The sequence below is a fragment of the Propithecus coquereli genome, unplaced genomic scaffold, assembly GCF_000956105.1.
Source record: "Propithecus coquereli isolate 6110/MARCELLA unplaced genomic scaffold, Pcoq_1.0 Scaffold213, whole genome shotgun sequence".
NCBI classification, from domain to species: domain Eukaryota; kingdom Metazoa; phylum Chordata; class Mammalia; order Primates; family Indriidae; genus Propithecus; species Propithecus coquereli.
In genome coordinates, this window is record NW_012146412.1 from 2,537,486 (window position 1) to 2,550,979 (window position 13,494).

General features: G+C 48.7%; 1 protein-coding gene across 4 annotated transcripts in view; it reads right to left on the reverse strand.

Annotated features, from left to right (window-relative positions):
- TBC1D1 (TBC1 (tre-2/USP6, BUB2, cdc16) domain family, member 1) overlaps positions 1-9,393 on the reverse strand; it is a 214,635-nt gene extending 205,242 nt beyond the window's left edge. For 3 of the 4 annotated variants that reach the window (XM_012644492.1, XM_012644490.1, XM_012644493.1), the window contains exon 1: positions 9,343-9,393. The gene's annotated coding sequence lies outside the window, so the exon portion shown is untranslated. Of the gene's footprint in view, positions 1-8,106; positions 8,132-9,342 lie in introns of those variants that run through there. The other variant, XM_012644491.1, reaches the window with a different exon arrangement.
- Positions 9,394-13,494: the final 4,101 nt, after the last annotated feature.

Genomic DNA, 13,494 nt, shown 5'->3' on the forward strand with positions numbered 1-13,494 from the left:
AAAAAAAAAAAAAAAAAAATAGAAAAGTCAGCTAGGCATGGTGGTGTGCGCCTGTAGTTCCAGCTACTTAGGAGGCTGAGGCAGGACGAACACTTAAGCCAGGAGTTTGAGGATGCAGTGAGCTATGATGACACCACTGCCCTCTAGCCTGGGCAACAGAGTGAGACCCTGTCTCAAAAAAAAAATTACCGTGTCACTGCTCTGCTAAAAAATCTCCCCCAATAAAATCTGGCATATAAGGTCTCTTTGGAACCTGGTGCTGTCTATATCCCCAACATTATATTCTCTCCTAAAATGCAGTCTTTCGTGCACCTTTTGGCTCTGAAGATAGAGAAACTAGTTATGGTTCCTCATATAAAATGTCATTTTTCATGCATCTGTGCCACAGTGCATTCTGTTCCTCTTTCCTTAGAACATAATACCTGTCTCAGACTGTAAAAGGGTCTGAGATTTTACCTACTTGCAATCCAACAAGTTAGCCTGCCCTGTGTTAGCCTTGCTGGTAGAAGACATGGGTCAGAGAGGAAGGACAGTTTATTGCCCAGAGCAACAGCATTCAGCAGTTAGCATTTGTGTCTGTTCTCTGACCAGCAATTCCCACAGGCCAGGGGACGCTGGCATCATAGTGGATTACAGGAGAGGGACCCGAGCTTAGGGAGCCCAAATATTTTATAGTGTGAAGTATGGGAAGTAAGCATGTCTGCTCTTTGTTCCAGAGAAAGACTCTAATTCTATCTTCCATGGCTGTTTGCTGTGGAAATGTGATCAAATGACTGAATGGCTGGTCCAGAACAAAGACAGTCCGTGCTCCTGCTCACAAGATGTGTGGGAACACGAGAGACCCGTGGAGAACCATCTCCCAGCGATCCCCACCCTGGTCCTCCAATTTCAATTCGTATTTGTCATAGCTCAAGCAACCGCCACCTCCTTCTTCCAAAATGTTTTAGGACCTTCCACACTTCACACCTAACCATTATAGTGCATGTGGGATGGGCACGCTTGTAGCTCTGGCTTGGGCGAGGCAAAGGCATTATATGTAACCAAAATGTTTGCACCCCCATAATGTTCTGAAATTTAAAAAAATAAATAAATAAAAGAGTAAAAATTTTTTAAAAAGTTTGAATAATTGTCTCTCAACAAGATTGTAAGCTTCTTAAACTCTTAAGGTTTGGGGTTTCTAAAGTCAGTATTCAAATTTTTAAACATTTTCTAAAATAGAACTGAAGTCTGTTCTTTTGACTCTAAGTTTTTCTATATGATATATATGTATATATGCTATATATCATAGTTCAGAGCTAATTTTTTATTTTAAATGTTCAAAAGTTCAAAAATAAACCAATACTTTATTTAGAGCTCAAAACTATTTCTTGAAAGTGTAGTAGGGGCTCCTTTTCTTTGAAGTACAGCTTCTAATAATGAAAACAGACCTGAAATCCATACGCTCTCATACAGAACGATCTCTCTACGTACTGTCTCTCTCAGCGACAGGCCAAAGTGGCACTGGGTGCCGGGCTCAACTTCCACTCCCGTAACTGGATCTGTCTCATGTTCTAACCGTTGACAGCTGCTAATCCCAAGACATGTTTAAAGAAGTACTAGAATTATTACAAAGGATAAATCCAAGATCTATCAATTATTTTCGGTGTGGCTGTTATTAATATGGGGCAACAAGCACAGCAGAATTACTTTCAGTTTCTTAGTAAGGGTATAGATATACATAGTGCAAAAAAATTACACGATGCAGTCATTTAAATCACTTGATAAATAATCAGTCATCAAATTAGTTCTGCTATTTTATTGACAAAACTATTTGAAGGCCTAAAATTTTTGCTTTTCAACCAGCTGTGGCACATTCTTAGTTTTTCTGTAAAAAGTAGCCATGATTATTTATAAGCAATTCAGATTCTGCTAACTTAAGATTCATGGTAACCTAGACTAGGTGAGTACCCGCATTACTTTTCAATAAAAAGTTCCGTAAAAGAGACGAACTATTCAAACAATACAAACGAACCATTAGATTATTTTTTAAGCAATCTCAATCTACATTACTTGCACTCAATCTCTGACCATTCTTTAAACCCAAGGTAGAACCTTCTATTTCAAGAACTCTTATTCCAAGGAGCTTCTAGCAATATTCTCACGCGTGGAGTCATCCATGCACAAGCCCTATGCCTTCACAGGGACCCTTGTATTCTACACTTCTACCTAGCACAGTCCCTAAACATAGCAGCTACCCGAAACACAAAGACACCCTTTTATTAGAACAGTTTCAATGGCCTTGTCAACGAGTCCTGCTACGCTACACAGCCCTGGAAGTGTGCACTTAGAATCATAAAACTTTAAAGCTAACAAGATCCTTTTAAGCCACTTAGAAATTCCCCCATATTTGAAATGAGGCAACTAGATTCTGGGAAAGTTAAGTGGCTAGTCCAAATTTAGTGACAGAATTAGGACAATCCAAGTCTCTGCCTCCCATCCAAGTGCTGCAAAGAACCTCAATTTCGTCACGAAAACATTGTCAACTGTGAAGTTGAAAAAGCGAGTTACTTAACTTCTCCAAATCTCAAGTTTATTCTTACAAGAGAATGGAACAAGATCATCTCCAGGTTTGCTTCCATCTCTGAAATCTGGTGAATCTAATTTTCATAATGTATAATACCAAATGTCCCTAACATTGCGTAGGGACAGAAAGCTGCTCCCATCTTCCCTTCAAGAACAGAAACGTGGGGGAGGCACATGAAGAAGGGATGGGAGTTTCTGATCCAGAAGTCGAGAAGCAAGGGCAGGAGTTAGGAAGCTGCCCACTGGGAGCCCCTCTCTCCCCAGCCCCCTCCACTCCCTCCCAGCAAACCAGGGAGAGCCGGATGGGGATTCCCAGTAGCCAGCAACACCACAGCCCCCGCACAGTGCTGGTGGGCGGGAGGAGGGAGAGGAAGAAGGACGCATGGAGGGTACTGGCAGCCTCTAGCTCCAGGCCAGGTTAACCAGCCAGTATTAATTAGCTGTTGGGGACCCCAGGATGGGCAGGAAGTCCCCAAGTAGCCACTCACTTCCCTTTGTGAATCGATGGTTTAATTTTTCTGTTCTTTATCCCAGATAGAGTGGGCAGGTACCTCAACAGAATCATACTGCGATCTGAAGTATGCTAATCTCATGCAGTAGGATCACTGGCTTGGCTACACTCTTTGTCCAGTTTCTCCGCAGAACCCCACCCTAATGAAAGCAGGGCGCTTCTCACCTGGGAATCACCCACAGGTAACAACCATTCTTGGAGCAGTGGGCTATTTCACCATGACGCAGAGCTCCTGAAGCCAGCGGTTCTAACCTTCCCATCTTCAACGATGCTCCAGTACTGGGGTGCACCTCTCTAATTAGACGTATAAAGTAATGATGCTGAATGATTTGCTTCTTATATAAATCAGAGTCGATTCAAGCCCGGTCCTTTCGAATGCCACTGTCACTTATATTCTCTCCATTGCACAGGATAAAGGGGTGGGGGAGGGGGTGGAGGTCCTAGCTAGCCTTCAGAGATTATGTATAACCCTCCTGCCTGCATGGTTACTTTGTTATTCTCCTAAAGGTAATAGTAATACTAATAATTGTTAACATATAATAGCACTACGTGTCTGTTAACTGATTTAACACTCACAACAACCTTGGGCAATAAAGACTTATTATTATTAAATAAGGACTATTATAGTCTATTATCATCTCCAATTAAAAGGTGAGAAAGAAGAAAGAAGTTGCAGTACAGAGAAGTGAGGACACCTGCCCAAGGTCATATTAGTCAGAAATGGCAGAATCAGGATTTGAACCCATACCCTTTAGCTCCAGAGTTGATGCTTGCTCTTAACCACTTTGCTATCCTCAAGCAGTTGCAGGTCAATTGTTGGCCCATTACCTTTTCGTGACCATTTTACACACATGATCTTCTGTGCTCTCACAACTCTGAGAAGTATGTTTTATCACCTCCATTTACAGAAGGGTCACCCACTAATAAATGGTGAAGGCAGGATTTGAATCCAGATCTCTTATGCACAAACTTCTATTCTTTCCACTATAACAAGATCTTTTGAAGGAAATAACCCTCAAATATTTTTCTAATGGATTAGCTGGGTTGCTCTATCTAGGTTTGTTTTTTTTTTTTTTTTTTTTGAGACAGAGTCTCACTCTGTTGCCCGGGCTAGAGTGCTGTGGCATCAGCCTAGCTCACAGCAACCTCAAACTCCTGGGCTCAAGCGATCCTCCTGCCTCAGCCTCCCGAGTAGCTGGGACTACAGGCATGAGCCATCATGTCCAGCTAATTTTTTCTTTATATATTTTTAGTTATGCAGCTAATTTCTTTCTGTTTTTTTAGTAGAGACAGGGTCTCACTCTTGCTCAGGCTGGTCTCGAACTCCCAAGCTCAAACGATCCACCCGCCTCAGCCTCCCAGAGTGCTAGGATTACAGGCGTGAGCCACCGCGCCTGGCATCTATCTAGGTTTTAATTGGCTTCAGTAATCCAAACCTAACATCAAAGTTATACTCTAAAAGTCCAGAAAGAGCAAATGAATATAATAACAACAATAAGCATTAGTAAGTGATCACTATGTACCAGGCACTGTTATAAGCACTTTACATGTATAAATTCATTAATTCCAATAACAAATCCCTAAGGGCTTATCTACATTGGAAGTTTAGATTCACTGATTATATATGTGTTGTCAAATAAGCGCATTATCTTTTTTTTTTTTTTTTTCTTTTGAGACAGAGTCTCACTCTGTTGCCCGGGCTAGAGTGCTGTGGCATCAGCCCAGCTCACAGCAACCTCAAACTCCTGGGCTCAAGCGATCCTCCTGCCTCAGCCTCCCGAGTAGCTGGGACTACAGGCATGCGCCACCATGCCCAGCTAATTTTTTCTATGTATTTTTAGTTGTCTGATTAATTTCTTTCTATTTTTAGTAGAGACGGGGTCTCGCTCTTGCTCAGGCTGGTTTCGAACTCCTGAGCTCAAACAATCGGCCCGCCTTGGCCTCCCAGAGTGCTAGGATTACAGGCGTGAGCCACCGCGCCTGGCCACGCATTATCTTTTAAAGAGAAAAATAGCTGTTGCTTGGCTCAAAGGAAACAGGCACAGTCAAAATCAAATACCTCTTTGCTGGAGCTAAAACGTATTTCCTATATTCCGCACAGCTTCACAGAAAGCTAAGTGTCAAGATTCTTTCGGGTGGCGCAAATAGAACAACTCTTTTTCTAAACATCCGAAACCTGAAAAGGGACACATTGCCCTTCAATCTAAGACCCCATCAAATGGAAATTTCGGTTTGGAAATGCCAAAAACCTTTAAGATGGAAAACTTCATGTCTTCTGTGAAGAATCTGGCTTGAAAATATTTTTATTGGAATGTGGGGTTGGAAAGGAAGAAACGAAAAGTCGGCAAAGGAAACCGTAAGGTAGCGGTCCTGACTGAAAACCTAAATCCTGTGTCATCACTACAGAGATAAAAACCCCAACGCTCCCTGCTGCTGAGTGGACTCAGTCATTTTAATGAGCAGATTCTACCTCTCCAAGCTTAATGACCAAGAGAAGAAAATGGCTGGGAAACATCTCACATACTGAGACGAATGTGGCCATTAAACTTGAGAAGGGCAACACAGTGGACCGAGAAAGGGCAAAGCAAACTGTGCCCAGGCACCGCACGTATGCATGAAGTCCCCGAGTGGGCCAAGATACATTTTAGGTTCCCTGGGGAATCTGAAAAGAGTGGGGACTGAAGACCTGCAGAGAAATGCTGTAGAGGGAGCAGCAGGAGCTTGGGGGAGCTGCCATTTTATGAGACCAAATTAAAAGCATGTTCAAAGACAGAATCCTCTCAAGCCCCTTGCCCTCCTCCCTGCCGCTCACTCTACCAAGAAGCCGGTGGTCTGAAAGGCAGGCAGCCCTTCCAGGCCCCAAAACGTCTGGAGATGCTGGCGTGAGTGCGGAACAGGTAGCGCCATGCTGCCAGGCGCAGCACACTCTGCTGCCTGCCCGGGAGCCATCCTGGAAGATCTGGGTGACAAAGGAGCCACCCGCCAACACACAGGGGGGGGTCCATGTGCTCATGGCTACAGCCTTCCTGGTCAGGGCTGCCTTCTAGGGAAGTGGAGGACAGGGATTATCACCACCTGGATAATGAGGAGGAAGAGGCAAGCCCCATTTCCTCTTCATACTCTCCGGTACTATGACAGACTACATCTACGGGACAAAAGGCCAGCATGGACATGACTGCTGCCCAACCAGAAATGGTATTGTAGTGAAAAGGGAAACCCCAGAGCTCCCAGTCGGTAGATAATGGTAGACTATGGCAGGAAGTCCCATTTGCAGAACTCCCCTTTGAGGCTAGCAATGTGTAACTACACCAATGAATTGTTTTCCTGTTTACTCACTTGCAAATGGCTGCACAAATTCACATGATGGCATTTATTTTAATTATCACCTGATGATTTTATTTCCTGCTTCAAACCACACTTAGCCCCTTTTACATCTTCTTGCACTCACTCAATAGTGTCAGGATAGTTTACTACTCCACTTATGGCAACATCAGAAAATGTCCCCTCAACATTATATATGGTACCCTTGAACTCACAGCTTACGTTAAGTCAATGGTTACTTAACAGATAAATCTGGAGAGAAAGCCCTTGTTATGGTTTTATTTTTCTATACCCTGGTAGGAAAAAAACCAAAAGACACAGACTGCAAGATGGTGACAGATTCAGTTTCAAACGGCTGTAAAACACCTGTTTACAAAAGCACTCAGACCATTTTACAGGAACTCTTCCATGCAGTGCCCCCATTCCTGCAGACGGCCCCCAAGAAGGCGCTGATTGGGAGGCACACCTTCTTTCCAGCCAAGAGCACCCACCTCAGCGCCAGAGAAAGGTGCAGAATCCACCTGCTTCAGAGATCCCTAGCCCAAGGGAGTGACAGAACATGAAAAGTCAGAAACCTGGAAGTGGAAGGTCGTCCTGCAAGGCGGATTCCCAGCCTCTGGGAACAGTGCTCCTTCCAGGTTTCCACCCAACCCTCCCACACACCCAAGGCTCCCCAAACACACCGCCTCCCAGAGGTGGCCACTCTCCAACTCCCACAGTCCCATCTCACATCTGGGGGAGAGGATGACTCTCTGCTCTGCTAAACAAGGGCTTTTTTTTTTTAAATCAGGGCTTCTGCATTCGGCGTAGGTCCAGTGCAAAAAGTTCAGAAGTTTGGACTTGTACAGGTAGCTGAGTCCCCTGGGTGTGACCTATGTAAACAAGGTCATTTTAAAATGCCCTTTCAAAGTCTGATTATATTAATAAATAAAATCATCCAATCATCTAAAAGGAAGAATACGAGAGCTATGAAGTGATGACCTATCCATTAATATGGGGCACTCTGAAAATTAAACCGGTGAAAGGAACAACCATTATTCAATTTCTTTTCTTTTCTGAGTAACTTCCAGAGAATATGCTATTTTAAATAAAATAAGAACAGGAAAAGCCACATCTAGGTAGATTCAAACAAAATGACACCTCTTTTTAAAAAAAAAACATCCGTGGGCGGCGAAGTTTGAGGGTCTCATAACCACACGGCGATCAGGAAGCTGCTAGAAACAATTAAGCAGAGTTTCAAAATGACTGGTACAGGATGTGCCCATAGAAAGAAATGTTGCGCGCACGGGTGCAGCTGCCAAAGTGGCGTCCGCAAAGTACCCTGAACTTTTAAGGGGTGGCATGGGGTCACTCCGACCACCCTTCCCAACCTGGCGGCCTCTCAAACGCGCCGGCGCTGAGGTATCTGGCGGGAGGGGGAGGGGAGGTGCGAGGGCGCGAGGGCGGGAGGGGCGGGGGCCAGAAGCCTGCCCGAGCTTTCGGCCGCGCTCAATGTCAAGCTTTCGCTTTCGCCCAAGTGGGGGCCACGAGGCGGCGATGAGCTTCCCACCCCCGGCGACCCGACGCGGCGAGCACGGCAGGAAAGTGCGGGCTGGCGGACTGCGTCTCCTCCGCGGCCGGGCAGGGCAGGGGCGCGCCGGCGTTGGGGGCGGCCGGGAAGCCCCGGGAGGAGCCGGCGGGGTGGCGCGGGCGAAGCCCCAGAAGCCGCCTACCTGTGCCGCGGGCGCTCAGAGCCGGGGCCCGGGCCGGGACGCGCAGGTGCGCGGGGGCATCCTGGGGACGGCCTGGGCAGGCGGGGCATCCGTCGTGCGCGGCTGGCTGCGCTCTTCCCGCCGCCCGGGCCGCCGGGCCCTCGGCTGCGCTCCCGCGTCTCCTCCGCCCGGCGGAGGACGCGGCCGGTCCCGCGGCGGCGGCAGCAACAGGCACCGAGGCGCGGACCGCGGCGGCGGCAGGCGGGGGGAGGAGGAGAGCAGGGGCGGGGGGATGTGTCTGCGCGCAGCTCGCGTTTCCTCCTACCCGCCGGGCGGGCGCGGGGGGGGCGAGGGCAGGGCAGGCGTCGGGATGTCCCTGCTCCGCGCCACCCTCTTCCCCGCTGCGCCGTGCGACTCTGCCCGGCCGCGCGCCCAGACCGGCGGGCCACGCGAGCCACAGCCGCTGCAGTGCGAGCCAGCCGCGGCCTGCCTGCCCTGCTCGCCTCCGCGCCGCCCCGCCTCCCCGCGGCCGCGGTCTGCGCTCGGCCGCGCCTGCGGGAGGGACGGGGAAGGTCCTCGCGCCGCCGCCCCATCCTGGCCCAGGGCACTGCCGGGGCGCAGGCCCGCGCGTGATTAAGGCCCTCGTGGCTGGCTGTGCGGTCGCACACCCTGCCTCCGGCGGCCTATTTATAGCAGGTGGCAGTGCCCGCCGCTGCGCTCGGCCGGAGCGGCCCTCAGCAGGTGGCACGGCCCGCCCGCTCTCCGCCCGCGCGCAGGAGCTTCGCCCCATCTGCACCCTCGCCTGCTCCCTCCGAAATGGACGTGGCGAGAACTGCACGGAAGCGGGGAGGCGACCGAGCCACCGGGCTCTCCCCGCCTCCCCCCTTCTTCTTGTCCTAGGGCTGGGTGATGGCAGGGAGTGAACTGAGGCACGGATGCCCTGTGGGTCGCTGGCACACCGGGCAGGAAAATAAATGAGGGACTCGGGGAACCAGTAAAGGCTGACGCGCCCTCACGGATTAAACACCAATAAGCCCCGTTTCTGACCAGTTGCGGGAGTGACGCAGAGCTGGGGTAAGCGCCTTTCCCCTGCGCGCGCGAATACAACACACGCACACACAACACACACCGCTGCCTGCCGGGGTGAGGTCTGGAGAAGTTCCCGAGGTGTAGGGAGTGAAGAGAGAAAGCGGAGCTCCCTAAGATTAGGGGACGGCAGCGCAAGAAACAGGCGAACCTCCCAAATCCGCATCCCACCTGGCAAACAGGAGCAATTTCACTCCCTCCCGGGGAGGGACAGGGATCCGAGCAAAGTAAGGGACAGACACCGTCTCCAGAGGCAAGTCGGCAGGGAGGGGAAAGCAGAGAGAAGGGGCGGAGTGCCGAGGAGGCAGCTGGCAGACACCAAGGTGTCATCTTTGGGGATTTTTTGCTTAATGTAGCTGGAAGTTAACTTTAGGGAAGTAGCTAAGAGTTCGAGCTGTAGGGTTGGACTTGAACCCAAATCCCAGTTGCACCACAGCTGTGGTTCGGCAAGCCGCTGGGCCTTGGGCCTCCATTCTCTTGCCTGAAATGGGACCAGTAGGTTTCGCTGTGAAGGATAAAGCCGGACAGTGTACGTAAAGGGGCCAGCACTGACACACACGCGCATGGGCCTCAACCGCAGGCAGCAACTGCTGTCACTGTGGCTCCGGAGGCACAGAGGGCCAAGGTGCCTTCCCACGCCCGGGAACAGTGTCTTCCTTGAAGCCCCCTGAGGCTTTTGGAGGCTTTTTGATTAGGGCTGTCTTAAGGGATTCCCTGATCGCTTTGGATGCTCACATCCAGGGGAAGTATATTTAGGTGGACACAAAAGTTTCATCCAGAGCTTGACTTAAAACTCTCACAATAGCGGTAGCTATTACTGATGGAGAGATTAGTCCATATTGTGCTAGATACTCTCTGTATCATCTCCGATCCTTCCCCAGACTCTGCATGGCAGAGATTATTAAACCCATTCAACTAGTGAGAAAACTAACAGGTTAGTGTCTCTTGGAGGCTACAGGGCTAGTAGGTGCTGGACTCTCCAAGATCTCAAGCCCTTTATAACACACTTTCTTCCTGGCCACTGTGTAGCTGTCTTGTAGGGCTTAGCTCATTCTTTGTCATAGCAGAGTGATTTGTATACGTGACCTCAAATCTTTTTTAAAAAGAGGTGAGGAATAAATACAGTCATAAATACCCTAATGAGTAGAATGTTTCTCGGGTTATGGAAATTGTTCTTCTTTAAGTTATAGGACCCGGTAAACCAGTTAAACCGTATTGTCCGATCATACCCTGATTATTTCATGGTTTGCCTTCAATTCTATTGTATGGTTCTCTTTCCCTCTCTGCAGCAGCCTGCTAAGCACCCTTACCTCCAGGTGCTAGGGTGTCGAGACGTCACATCGTCGTTCATTTTGTTGACATCTTAAACTGCTTTTCATACATAACCCAACATATTACCTGACAACCTTGCTTGCCAGCCCCTGCTCCTGGGAAAAGGGATCAGGCCAGGGGAACAGAGACGATTTACTGGACTCTGCTTTAGAACATCCTGGCCAAGCCTCTTCCCATCCTGCCCCATTCCCTTTTTTTATTCCACATACCCCGTCTCCACTCTCCCTCTACCCACACTCCGAGTCCCAGACTGCAGGCTTAGGTACAGGTAGGCAGTCAGGTGGGGTGCCTAACCAGGTCACAAAGGTAGGACACAGACGGGTGGGGGGCCGAGGCAGAACTATGCCCCGTGTGTCTCATGGTGTTGAAATCTAGCAAGTTCCAGCTCAGAGACTTGTAACTTGGTGGCAAATTTGCCTCGACCCTAGCCTGGGTCAGGAAAGCGCCATGGCCTGGTGAGAAGCAGCGATTTCTATGTCACTTTTGTAATTCCCAGGGACAGGTAGCCCCCAGGAATGATAATGAGGGATTTTATAGTACTTTTAGTTTCCTGGAAACAGAACTCTCTCTGTGACACATAATAAGGATTTTTGAAACTTTCTTTTGCTGTACAGCATTATCTTAGAAATCAGAGGACAGCCTGACATGAGCCTATTGGCACTTCGGTTTCTAGCAGCCCTGAAAGAAATAGTAAAGGGGACTTTGGAGCCGATGGTGACACCAGGACGTCAGGATGAAGGCTGTCACACAGGGAGGGGAGATCCACTTTGTCCCAGGTAAGAGCTAACCATTCACTAAGCTCTTAACTGCAAGTGCCATTGCTCTAGGAGGGAAGTAGCTCCTTCCCCTTCATATGTGAACATGTGACTCCCGGCAGAGCTGCTAAACCACCGCGACCGCAGTGTGGGCCAACGGGGCCTTGGTCATGGCAACAAAACGCTCCCTCAGGCCCCAGAAAGGCGTTCTGTTGATCCATCTTTAAGTTACCAATAACAAAACTATGTAGGGAGCAGGGGCAAACGCTTCTGTGATTCTGCTTCAGGCCCCCGATTCTCCTGACTGGTGTGACCCAGGACATCTTCCCCTCAAGGGGCATTTAGCTGACATCAGTGACTGACCTGCCGAGGTCGGCGATCGTGGCTGCTGCACTTCCCGTGTCTGGACAACCTCTGCGCCTCCAGCTCCTCCTAAAATCCTGCCGCAGGTCATTCTTTTAGGGCTTCCCCTAGAGATTCTTTCCTAATTTAGTTATCTGCAGCGTAATTCATTATTCATTGCCAAAGACCAGGAATATTAATATCGGCTTTAACAGGGCCACAGAGCTCTAAAAAATCGCCGACTATTGATGCTATTAAATCAAGTGTAAAGCCCAGAAGCTGAAAGAAAACAGTAAACACTACTTTTAAAATGTTAGGGGAACCATATATAAGTCTAGAATTAAAAGTCTTTGGTCAATGTAAAGGGGAAACCTTTAATAAAATTGCTCATTATTAAATCTATCAACCACATATTTAAATGTTCATATAGGAATCTAAACTGTAATTATCGCTATGATACATTTTTACTTAATTTCAAAGTATACATCATAAGAGTTCTTAAGTAGTGGGCCTATTTTCAAAAACTGGCATCAATAAAGGTGAAAATTAGGATCGCACCGGCTAGAACCCTAGGAAAGTGAGGTGCTTCACTGGGTACACCTGTCCCCACTGACGGCGGTGACTTTCTGGAGCCCTGCGTGGACAAGGCTGTGAGTGAGGCGAGTCTGCGGTCAGCGGGAAGGGCTGCGAGCAGGGGGGACGCAGCGCCGGAGCACCCAGGCTGGGGGCTGCCAGCCCCGCCGATCCAGAGCATGACTGCCAGCATCTAAAGAGTATATGTCAAGTCATGCCCAAGTATCTTAATCAACTATGAGAAATATTCTTCGTGACAAGAAAATGGATTAAAGTCAAGGTCAGAGACTGTATTGCATCGACTTGTCTACGGTACTAGGTCCTTGACGTTGCTTTCTGAAAGGCATAAGAATGATAAAATATAAGACGTAAAATAAATAAATAAACCAATGTCGATTTTGGAATTTCAGCAATTTAAATAAACAAAAATTTTGCTGTGTGATGAACTCATGCTTACAAGGGACGAGACGACATAAACCCACGCCATGTGAGAACGGGTGGACTGCGTAGACTCAAGCCCCAGAGTAGGCCTCTGTGAAGCGTCTCATCTCCTTTTATGGACAAGGCAGACAAAACTCTGGGCACTGGTTCCACTTCCCTTCCCCGCAGCCTCTCCTATTTGTCACTGCTCTACACAAGCCACTGCTCCACACAGCTCTCTGATGATGTCCAGCCTTTACCTGGGGTCCCACTTCCCACCTGAGCTCATTGCTCCTTCCACAGGTCTGGGCGTCAGGTGCGAAGCGGAGCCAGTGCTTAGATAGCACATCACTTCCATTATGATACCGAAATTGGTCTAAGGTCAATGAGAATGTCTTTGTAAACTGTAGAGCTAGCTATGGATCTCAGTGATTTTACGCGGACGGGGTAAGCTGGCTAAGCTTTCCACTTCACAGGACCCCCACTTCATTTTACCCCAAATGCCACTATGCCACTGCTGGTACCTCATGCGGAATCTCGCCTAGAATGCACTAGCCGGCTAACTGGTCTGCCTGCTTTGGCCCTCACCACCCTGCCATCTATTCTTGACATAGCAGCCACGTGAATCTGTTAATATCATTTGGGCCATGTCACTGCTCAGCTTAGAACCCTCCCATGGCTTCCCAGATTTCCCAGAGTAAAAGTCGAAGTTTTTAGAATGGCTCATAAGGTCCTATAGGACCTTTCCGTTTTCCCCCACACCACTACCTCTGCACCTTCATCATCACCTGCTGCCAGCCTCAACGCCCTCTGCTCCAGCCACATGCACCTTGCTATTACGCAAACCTGCCAGGCACACTCCTGCCTCAGGGCCTTTGCACTCACTGTTCCCTCTGTCTAG